The sequence below is a fragment of the Rhinatrema bivittatum genome, chromosome 3 (assembly GCF_901001135.1).
Source record: "Rhinatrema bivittatum chromosome 3, aRhiBiv1.1, whole genome shotgun sequence".
In the NCBI taxonomy this organism is placed as follows: Eukaryota; Metazoa; Chordata; class Amphibia; order Gymnophiona; family Rhinatrematidae; genus Rhinatrema; species Rhinatrema bivittatum.
The window spans coordinates 589,132,382-589,144,613 of NC_042617.1; positions in this window are offsets into that span (position 1 = coordinate 589,132,382).

Genomic DNA, 12,232 nt, shown 5'->3' on the forward strand with positions numbered 1-12,232 from the left:
TGGACGAGCACCTGGACACCATAGAGAAGAGGTTGATTGAATGGCTGGGACCAGACATATTTGAGGGGATGGATGAGCACCTGGTCACCATGTGAGCCAGGGCCAGTAAGTTCACCTCACCTGTAAATTTCAAGTCTGCAACAGACATAAAATTATAAGATGTTCACATTGATTGATGCAAAGTGTGCATCTTATGCCAACCAGTATATGTGTACTTCTTAGCATTTATACTTATGTCTTCTTCTTTGTTTCCACAGCTGTCGCCCAGGAACCTGCTGGTCCCAGCCGTGAAGCCCCACGATTCAGCAGCACAGCCCCAGCGATCCCAGCAACTTTACAACTGGATGCACAAACCCAGTGAAGTGAAGAAGAGGAGAAGCGGCAGCAGCAGCCACCACAACACCTCCAGATACTGGCACCCCTGAGATCACTACACAACATGAGCCTTAAATCTCTCTGGCTTCATGGAGGAGTCATCCCTGCCATGGGAGCAAGCTGACCGGTCTCCACTTGCCTCCAGCATGCCAGGTCAACAGCAGGATACAGCAGACATCCAGCAAGATGAGCCCATCAGCCCAGACATGCCAGCTTTGGAGGCCCAGACAGCATCTCACACACCATCAACCACTGCACCAGAGCAGACAATGCATGAGATGCTCGATCACATAGAAAGGAGGCATGGGATCCACTTCCACCACATATGGGCAGAGCTGGTGTGCTTAAGGAGGAGGGCTTATATCAGCTACATCCAGGCCCTGCGGGATCAGACAGCAGCCCTTACTCAGGGCCTAACCAACGGTGCAACCTTTATAAATAATATGATGGCTGAATTGACCCTTTTAAAATCGGGCCCAATATTTTGTGCATTAGTCTGAGTCCCAGAGATGCATGGTGACTCCCAAGACTCTGGCTATATATATATATATATATACCTTGTGGAGGACTTTAAATTGAATTTCTCACAAAGAGGCTGAGAAAATGTACTTACACATTCAAGAAAATGTCAACTTCAAATAATCTTGTTCCACCAAGACCCCCAGATCCTCACTCCATCTGCCAGCTAGATGAGCCAATTGAGGATCTGGCAATTTGTTTTCAGGTGGTTAACCCAAATTGCTATTTTATTAAATTTTGGAATGGCTTCCATAAAAGTAAACTCGTCATCTGAAGGGATGCTATTTTATTAAATTTCAGAACAGCTCCCCTATGAGGAAAGGCTGAAGAGGTTAGGACTTTTCAGCTTGGAGAACAGATGGCTGAGGGGGGATATGATAGAGGTGTTTAAGATCATGAGAGGTCTAGAACGGGTAGATGTGAATCAGTTATTTACTCTTTCGGATAATAGAAGGACTAGGGGGGCACTCCATGAAGTTAGCATGGGGCACAAAAACTAATCGGAGAAAATTATTTTTCCCTCAACGCACAATTAAACTCTGGAATTTGTTGCCAGAGGATGTGGTTAAATGCAATTAGTGTAGCTGTGTTTAAAAAAGGTTTGGATAAGTTCTTGGAGGAGAAGTCCATTACCTGCTATTAAGTTCACTTAGAGCAGAGCTTTCCAAACTTTTCATGTTGGTGACACACTTTTTAGACAAACATAATTTCGGGACACAGTAATTCAGTTTACTAGCAAACCAGAGGTTAAAGGTTAAACGAACTAAATGTATTTCGATAATTTATGTATGTTTCCTTAAATATATACATAATAAAATGTTTCACGACACAACCTATCTTGTGAAAACCTCTCATTTATATTAAAAATATATAATATTCCAAGATTAATGTTATTGTTCTAATTTATGAATAACAATAATAAAACAACGTTATTGTGTTATTCAATTTACCTCTTTAATGAGATATATGAGCTTGATGGGATGAACACAGATTTTGAATATTTGGTGTTAATAAGAAAGTCCAAAGGGTCTTCTGCATAATTTTAAAAAGCTGGCCAGTTTCACACTATATAATTATTTGATAGCCTCATTCAACTAATTCTGCAATATTGAATGCTCCATTTTAACATTAAGAGCATTTAAAGCATTAGTCATTCCAGCCATCATGTCCCATAATACTGCAAGAGTGACAACTTGAGGCTTTTCAGGGACTACTAGGGGCACAAAATCAGGAGTTCCCCCACCAGAACTTGGCAGCGAACCTCCAGTGGCATCAGCCCTTAATGTGCCCGATTCCAGCCGCCAATTCCTTTCATATTGTCTTTTTTTTTCTATTTCTTTTCTCTCCATCTATCTTCTTCCCTCAAACATACAGTCAGGTTCTCATTCTCACATGCTTTCTCTCTCTCTCTCTCACACACACACACACACAGGCTCTCACATGCTCTCTCTCATACAATCATTCATACACAGTCTCTCTCTTGCACATGTTGTCTGACTCAACCCAGGCTCTCTCTCACTCCCACATGTTGTCTTGCTCAAGCACAGACTCTCACTGTCACATGCTCTCTCTCATACAATCATTCATACACAGTCTCTCTCTTGCACATGCTGTCTGACTCTCACATACACAGGCTCTCTCTCACTCCCACATGCTGTCATGCTCAAGCACAGACTCTCACTGTCACATGCTCTCTCTCATTCAATCATTCATACACACAGGCTCTCACTGGCACATGCTGTCTCTCTCACACACACATAGGCTCTCACATGCTGTCTCTGCAAACATTCAGGTCCTCACTCCCACACACAGTCTCTCAACTCATCTCATACACGCACTCTACGGGCCCTCAGCCTCTCTCTTACCTCTGGGCTCCTCTTCACGGGTCGCTGCAGGATGGGCTCTGCAGCGGCCCTGTTCTTCGCGGGCCGATCCGCGGCAGCGGCATCCCTCTTCTTCGCGGCCGATCTGCGGCAGCGGCATCCTTCTTCTTCGCGGGCCGATCCGCGGCAGTGGCGTCCCTCTTCTTCGCGGGCCGATCCGCGGTGGGGACCCTGCTACCGGGCCTCCTCCTCCTCTCAGCCCGCTGCTCCTCTTCTGCACGTGGCTGATGCTCCACCTCCTTCCTGCCCGTGCGGCTCCGGCAACATTTTTCTTCCGGGGCCGCGTGGGCAGGAAGGAGGAGCACCACCTGCATGACCTTTTTCTTCGAGCCGTGGTGATGTGAGCTCCACCACGGCCCTGCCGATCTTCATGCTGTGTGTCTCCGGCACACAGCACAGCCCAGCCCAGCGAAACTTCACTGCTCAGCTGCCAGTGGGATGAGGTCCACCGGCGGATGCATTGGTTCCCACTTGCGGTGTGTCACGTGCACCGGGCTTGCGCGGCACACCGGCATACCTCAGGTGACACACTAAAGTGTCGCGACACACACTTTGGAAAGCTCTGACTTAGAGAATAGCCACTGCCATTAGCAATGGTAACATGGAAAAGACTTAGTTTTTGGGTACTTGCCAGGTTCTTATGGCCTGGATTGGCCACTGTTGGAAACAGGATGCTGGGCTTGATGGACCCTTGGTCTGACCCAGTATAGGCATGTTCTTAAATAACCGATTCACATCTACTCGTTCTAGACCTCTCATGATTTTAAACACCTCTATCATATCCCCCCTCAGCCGTCTCTTCTCCAAGCTGAAAAGTCCTAACCTCTTTAGTCTTTCCTCATAAGGGAGCTGTTCCATCCCCTTTATCATTTTGGTTGCCCTTCTCTGTACCTTCTCCATCGCAATTATATCTTTTTTGAGATGCGGTGACCAGAATTGTACACAGTATTCAAGGTGCGGTCTCACCATGGAGCGATAAAGAGGCTTATGACATTTTCCGTTTTATTCACCATTCCCTTCCTAATAATTCCCAACATTCTGGTCTGACTCAAGAAGGCAATTTCTTATGTTCTTACGAGGCATTATAGTACTCTTCGAGCTATAACATATCACCCCTTAGGGTCAGAGATTACCTCCTTCCATGGCGAATGATAGCTTCTTGCTAATCAGCACAACCGCACCCCTTTGATAGCTATAAAAGAGGAGTAGAAAGAATGACCCACCCATTCTCTTTTCAGTTTTTGATGCTACAAATCATTTAAATGTGTCTCCTGTAAAAAAGCAAAATTCACCTTTTTCCTTTTAAATTTGGTTAATTTATTTCCTCTTTATCGGTGAATTCAACACCACAATATTGAGGGACCCCACAATAATGCTAAACATTTGAATATTTCTGAAGAGCCATTTTTGCTTCATATAACCAAATTTGGAGGAGAGAGATTCCCCAGCCTAGATCCCCCCCTCAGCTCCCCAAACCATCTCATAGATAATCATCACAATCCCATAAAGATAAAAAAAAACTTTCGAAATCAGCCGCATTCACACACAATGCCCCCATTCCCTTCAGCTAAGGTTACACCCCCACAGCTCTCAGACCCAAAGTCCTGACCTGGCCCTGGTCCTGGTCCATTAACTTCAATGATTAATTCCTTCTTGTATAGCCTGGTTCCAGAACAAGAACCTTGGGGCTCCGCATTGCTAACATGAAAATGTAAAACCTGTATATCCTAATCAATCAAACACATATAAACGCATAAGAAAAAGAAACGGGCCAGTGCGAATATGAGGCCCACAAACAGGTTAAAATGCCGTAGGCCTCTCTCTCTCTCCAACTCCGGGCATCAAGTTACACAGGAGTTATCCAAGAGTAAGTAAAAGAAGAATCTTCTTCCCTGCCAGGTAAACCAAGCTAGCGAGAACTCTAGAAAACGAAAAAATCCATAAGGATCCTGCAACTGAAACATGGACGTTTTCTGAAGCGCCATCCGCTCAAAAGCAATCGGAGTCCATCAACAAATTGCTTAGTGTGAAACAGGAATGTGTCTCGCTGATGAAATACCCAATAAGGTGCCGGGTAGTGGAGGGCAGACTTCGTTCCTTTATGAACGAGCTGGATGCATAGGGCGTGATTTCCATGTGCTGAAAAATTAGGGAACAACAAGATTTTATTCCCCTGGTAGACCAGATCTTTCTTTTTCCTGTATGTTTTGAGGATCTTCGCTTTATCCACATAATTAAGGTACTTTGCACTTTAGATCATAAGAACATACCATACTGGGTCAGACCGAGGGGCTATCAAGCCCAGCATCCTGTTTCTAACAGTGGCCAATCCAGGCCATAAGAACCTGGCAAGTGCCCAGACATTAAATAAATCTCAAGCTACTATTGCTTATTAATTCATAGCAGTTTATGGATTTTTCCTCTAGGAACTTATCTAAACCTTTTTTAAACATAGTTACACTAACTGCTGTAACCACATCCTCTGGCAATGAATTCCAGAACTTAACGATGCACTAGTGAAAAATAATTTTCTTCGATTTGTTTTAAATGTGCTACTTTCGATTAGTTGCAGCATTTGACCCTAGACGATGTGCACGTTCCACAATTATCTGCCTATCAGCACTTGCTATCTCCAGGGCCTCTGGCAGCCATTTTTCAAACCAGTGCAACAGCGTCTCATTCTGTAGTGATTCTGATAATCCCAATACTCATATTTATTTCTTCAGCTACGATTCTCCAGCTCATCAAGCTTATTTTTTAGCTCCTGGTTCTTTTTTATTTTTTGCAGCATAGACATCACAGCCTCTGTATTCTCCAGCCTTTCTTCCTGCCAACTAACACGTGCATCAATCGCTGTTAGTGCCTGTGGGAACAAGCGGTGATTCCCACAGGCCTGGAGACAAACTAGCCTGATTCCGGCCTTTCTTAAAACACTCTAACTTTATTACAGCTTCCCACATGCACAACAGTAGACTGTCTTCAGAAGAGTGTACTCTCTTTACTGCTGGGCTTGAGGGACCCTTGGTCTGCCCCAGTATGGCCTGTTCTTATGTTCTTACTTCCAGTTCAGTACTGCTTCTCACAGTTCAGTTCATCTCAGTTCAGTGTTTGGACAGAGTTATGTTACAGGAGCTGCCATCCTCCTGGAAGCCTGGGCCTGGGCCTGGTCTGGTTAGCCCCACCTGGATCCCAGCTCTTATTCCCCAGACTCTGGTTATGCCCTCTGACTCCCACCTGCCCCTCCTTAGTGGATTTAAGGTGAACCAGACATCTAGCCTGGTCCTGCACAGGTAAATAGGGGAACATTAGAAGCACAGCCTCACAGCACCGTTTGATTATTCACCAACTTTTCATGCAGCTCATCTAGAGAAGACTGCATTTCTTGGAGTTGATCATTCAGAGCTGCAGAAACTGCCTTCGGCAGCTCCTTTAGCAAACTCTCAGAGGCACCCTCCGTCAGTGAATGGGAGTCCACCACCATTTTGTCATCTCATCGGGCCAGTTTTTCAGCCGCCGTCTTCTTTTGCCTACTCGACATAACCAGGGATGTAGCTGGATCAAAAAAGTCCATCTACCTCATAAAGCACCCAGGGATCTGTACTGATGTATAAACAGCACGTAATAATGATTAAATATGTATTTATTTATATGTTTTTCTATACCGATGTTCATCGGACATATCACACCGGTAGAATCAAGCGGTTCTCTGAGGAGCCCAGAGCACTGATACCTGCTCAGTTCTATATCATTGCTGGAAGTCTTTACTATTAGCTAGCTCTTGGGTATATGGGCGCTATCTAGCTAGTGTTCACCTCCATATGCTGTCAGACATGCTTGGCTAGAGGTGCTGTAGCTATGTCTCCACTTGGTTATATAGTTATGCTAATGTCGTAGTGCAACTAGAACAAACCATTGACCTCTTCCATTGTGAAGATCTGTCACCTGTGACCAAACAATGGGCCTTCTTTCTGGGTCAAGCATCGAATGTCGTCTAGCCCAGAGCTAGACAGGCAAAGTATCGGACATCTCATTATTTCCCAATGGCTACCTGTGGCAAGTCAGGCTAGGTAAATAGCTTCTAACACAGCTTTCCCTTGGGTTCATTGAGGTGAACCTTTTGTTAGGTGACATGTGGGTGGTAATGTAGTTATCACTAAATAAACTGTGATCTATACATTTCAGAGGTGACTTTTCACAACATGTGAAGACATGACACCATCCTATTCCCAGTCCAACCTTCACATAGTCAGACCAGCATCCTAGTTTAGCCTCACCAAGCAGTTAACATAACCAATATGACAATTCAAGGGTCAAGGCCCTCACCTTCTGTACATGATAGTTATCCATGTTAAATGTGAACCGGAGTGATATGTATTGTATACAGGAACTTCCAGTATATAAAAACCAAAAATAAATAAATAAATAAATGAGAGTTGACTGCTTATGTAGGTGTAGCAGGGCCCAGCTGTGCATCGTCATGTACAACCCCAGTGAGATCTGCAAGCTTGCAATGATCTGTGAGAAGTTTAGGATTGCCACAATATTGGACATTTGCTTACCAAAAGGCTAGAAGTGAAGACCTGCTATGTGAGCACTTTGATGTCAGCACTGCCTCAGAACCAGCTGAGGCAGTCCTGACACCTGTGTCTTTCAGGCCCATGTGACATTATGCTTCTGCTGTACATGTAGATATATTCAGATGCACACACACATGTCAGCTAAGGATTCAGGCTGTAACATGTTGAGTCTGTGCTTGAAGATTATAACTGTCAACTTGTAGCTTTAGGCTGTGCCTTTTTTTTTTTTAACATTATGTATTTATTAGAATTTTTATTATTAACACAAGATAAACCTGACACAGAAATATAGGGCTATGAGAGGTTAACAATAACAATACCCCTCAAAAATAAGGAAAAAATCAAGTAGAAAAAAATTCCACTTCATATAACCCTAAAATTGAGATAAAATAGGGAACAAGATGCAAAGAAGCGATTCAGGTAGGAAATGAAAAAAATAAAAATATAAAGAAGCATCGGATATCATACATTTCAATTAGACTCACTTACGAATTGGGGGAATGATGCCCTGTGAGAATCCAAATAAAATCTCAATTGAGATGGCTCAAAATAAACATATCTGGCATCCCCAAGTTTTAAGAAACCTTTGCATAGGTAACGAACTGTAAATTGTGCCCTCAGTACCAGAGCTTCCTGTCTCATAGCCAGAAATTTTTCCCAATCTTGAGGGAAAAGAAATGTAACCAGAAGAGTTCCTCTGTTAGCAAAGTCCAAGGATGTCGAATGCTTAAGGAAATCTGTCAAATTAGAGCCCGCTCCAATGGCACGAGAGTCCACAGGGGCCCGACCTCCAATTCCCACCTCCCTCTCCATAGGCAGAAAATAAACTTTAGCCATCGGTGGCATAGTTTTGCTTGGAATCTTTAATATCTCTGCCAAATATTTTCTCAAATGCTCTAATGCATGGAAAATTCAGCACTCTGAGATTTAGCTATCTAACAGAGTTCTATAAGCAACTGCGTTACTTGTGATTTCTCTGACTTATAGAGCTCTTGGCTCCATGTCCTAAGCCCTGCTGGAGGTCAATCATACCTATGTGACTATCGCACCCACATAGGAGGGTTAGGACAGGGTCCAAGGCGTAGCAGAGGGAAGCAAGAAGGTGCAAGCTTTATATACTACACGAAGGCTATGGCGAGCCGGGATTCTTTTGGTTTGACAATCACTATGAATACATTAGGCCAGCCAGCTCTCTTTTGTGTCAGGTTTATTTTATGTCAACGTTTGTCTACTACTGCCTGTTGCACCTATTGTTCCATTATCACGAGGCAGCCTAACTCGGCCTAATGTGGTTTCTGTTACACACTGACCTAGACAGAGGACTGTGAGTAAAAGAAAGATAGAGATGAGACCAGCTAGTAGCACTCTGCTAGGCTCTCTTCCATGGAAGGAGAAGGACTAGATGAGGAGTAACAGGCAAAGTAACATGATATGATCTCCCGGGGGATACTGGGGTAGATCTGGAATGATGTCTGCTGGGTTACCTTGCCATAAAGCCAAATTAAGGAATACACAGCAGAGCAGCATTATCTAAGCGACTCTGGGTGGGACTTACATTGACGCTACCCCCATTTTGTCCAAACAGCAAAATCAACTTTTGAGAACTCGTAAGGTGAATACAATTACACAAAGCCTCATTGTAGTTCATCTCCATGAAGTGCGTGAGAAGCCAGGTCCTGCAACCATAGCCCAAATCTTTTACAGCAAAGTGAGAATGGCTGCATCAGTCATACTCTCTGCCCCCTTGCCCCCCCTCCAATGTCTCCATGAATAATTATTAAGACACCTTAATCTCAAGTTAAAATTGGTTGCATGCTATATTGTATCTGTTATGAAGCACCTTAGCCCAGTTCTAAAATTGTATTTTCAATATCCAATCCTTAATGTTATATATGTTTAATGTTCACCCATTAAGGTTTAATGTTACAATGTATAAATAATAAGACACCCATGTCATACTATTCCAACTATTATAATGTGAACTGATGTGATGTACTCCAACGAATGTCGGTATATAAAAGCAAATAAATAAATAAATAAATACCACCATGACTCTGTCATATCGCTGCCAACCAGCAGCATGATATTACACACTAGAAGCTAAGCTATAGCTTCACATGAGCACTAAAAGGCTATTCCCAAACCCAAAGTCCATGTGGCCTTTAACTACAACACTATATGTACACTTTAGCACTTGCTTATGCTGTTTCAGATCTTCCTGAATGGAAATCTGCATGTGGGGTTACTACACAGTGTGCCCATGTCACTCACAAGCAAGCTATCACTAGCCGGTTCTAGCACTCCTGTTACACTGAAGCTGTACATCACTGCTGCCACAAATGTCTTTACAGAAAGACATCAACATTGTGGTATGATTGTTCCCAAAAGGCTACTCCCAGAGCTGCCAGGGTACCCATAAACCCCTGTGATGGTGAAAACTAACTGTGACTGACATCCTGGCTGTCAGAGCCTAAACCCTGCAGACAGGGCACCATTATCTAATGGGGCACGCCTGGCTTTGGAGTCCCCGCACCCAAAAAGGTTTGGTTAGTGTTATGACCTGGCCCAGATAGCGGGAAGAAGAGATTTGGGATATTCCCCCAATGACCCCGACTGTTGTTTGGAAGGAGCCAGATTCCATAAAATGCAGAATGCACAATAGATTGGAGAGGCCTGGTATATGTGGGATCTTGCCGTGAGCGGATCTAGATCCCCTCTGAATTCTTGATACAATTTCATGATGGCCGCCTGTGAACTGAGGCGATACCTGAGTGTTAAGCACCTTCCTCTGGCATCCCCAGAAATATGGTTTGTGGATGAAAGATGTGCTCCTTGTGTGACCTGCGTGCTGTCCTATGTGCAAGCCCTGCCGTAAGCCAGGGCACTACACGGGTGGGGCTTGCAGCTCTGGCTCTAGTGTGGGTACTTAAGAACATAAGAACCTGCCATACTGGGTCAGACCAAGGGCCCATCAAGCCCAGCATCCGGTTTCCGACAGTGGCCAATCCAGGCCATAAGAACCTGGCAAGTACCCAAAAACTAAGTCTATTCCATGTTACAGTTGCTAGTAATAGCGGTGGCTATTATCTAAGTGAACTTAAATTAATAGCAGGTAATGGACTTCTCCAAGAACTTATCCAATCCTTTTTTAAACACAGCTATACTAACTGCACTAACCACATCCTCTGGCAACAAATTCCAGAGTTTAATTGTGCAGTGAGTAAAAAAGAACTTTCTCCGATTAGTTTTAAATGTGCCCCATGCTAACTTCATGGAGTGCCCCCTAGTCTCTCTACTATCCGAAAGAGTAAATAACCGATTCACATCTACCCGTTCTAGACCTCTCATGATTTTAAACACCTCTATCATATCCCCCCTCAGTCGTCTCTTCTCCAAGCTGAACAGTCCTAACCTCTTTAGTCTTTCCTCATAGGGGAATTTTTCCATTCCCCTTATCATTTTGGTCGCCCTTCTCTGTACCTTCTCCATCGCAACTATATCTTTTTTGAGATGCGGCGACCAGAATTGTACACAGTATTCAAGGTGCGGTCTCACCATGGAGCGATATATCAACATTGTTGTTGCTGCTGAGTATCCCACTACTAGTACACTTCCCCTAATATTGTAGCTTTAGGAAGACAGGGCAGGTAAGAAAAGCTGTTTTTATTGGCTCAGCAGGGCTGTGTAGGTGTGTCTGAGAGAAGGCCTTACTGTATCGTATGTGTTATTTTGCACATTAAATTCCATGTTATTATGCATTATTTTACTGCGATATGCAGTAGGAGTCCCTTATTTGCATAATTGATTAGCTTTTGCATACTCATTATCATATTTGCATGCTATTGCATGCATCTAATGTGCGTTAGATCCCATTTATCACACCTAATGTGGCTTGATGAATGACACTATTAGCTGGATAAGTGCCAATATTCATAATTATCTGGTTGTTAATCAGATAAGTTAGACCTACCATAGAGCAGGTTTAACTTATTTGGATATAACTTATCCAGCCAGTAGCACTAAACATGGGGATATTGCGCAGCATAGATGTGCTGTTTAATGTCCCATGTAATTTAGCTGGATAAGTCTTATCTGGCTAACTTACAAAGATGGTTTCTTTTGAATATTGACCTCACTATTACCAGATTGTGTCAAAAGCAAAGTTGCACACCTGTCATAGGGGTTCTTTGAAGACAGCAGTCAACAGTTACACCCAAGGGAGACACCATCTGATGGCACTGAAACATACTTCTAGAACCTCCCAGGAAAAACACAAAGATCTCTCTGCTCATACATGGCAGCCTTATTAACCCTGCATCTGCGCAGAGTGCCTTAGTTCTGTAAGTAAGCTAATGAGCTCAATTCCAGAAAGGAAGGAAGGAGGCTTTGTACAACTGGTAAAATGCCGTCTTTAGATAACATCTATTATAGCTAAGGGGAAGGGGGACAGTAAGTAAATCTACGACTCTAGCACAAAACATTCAAAAGGGAAACGTTGATAAAATGAGAAAAATAGAAAAAAACTGAAAGGAGCAGTTACAAAGGTAAAAAGTGTGCAAGAGGCGTGGTCATCGTTAAAAAAATACCACCCTAGAAGCACAGTCTAGATGTATTCCACACATTAAGAAAGGTGGAAAGAAGGTAAAACGTTTACCAGCGTGGTTAAAAGGTGAGGTGAAAGAGGCTATTTTAGCCAAAAGATCTTAATTAAAAAATTGGAAGAAGGATCCAACAGAAGAAAATAGGATAATGCATAAGCGTTGGCAAGTTAAATGTAAGACATTGATAAGACAGGCTGAGAAAGAATTTGAAAAGAGATTAACCATAGAGGCAAAAACTCACAGTAAAAACATTTTAAAATATATCCGAAACAGAAAG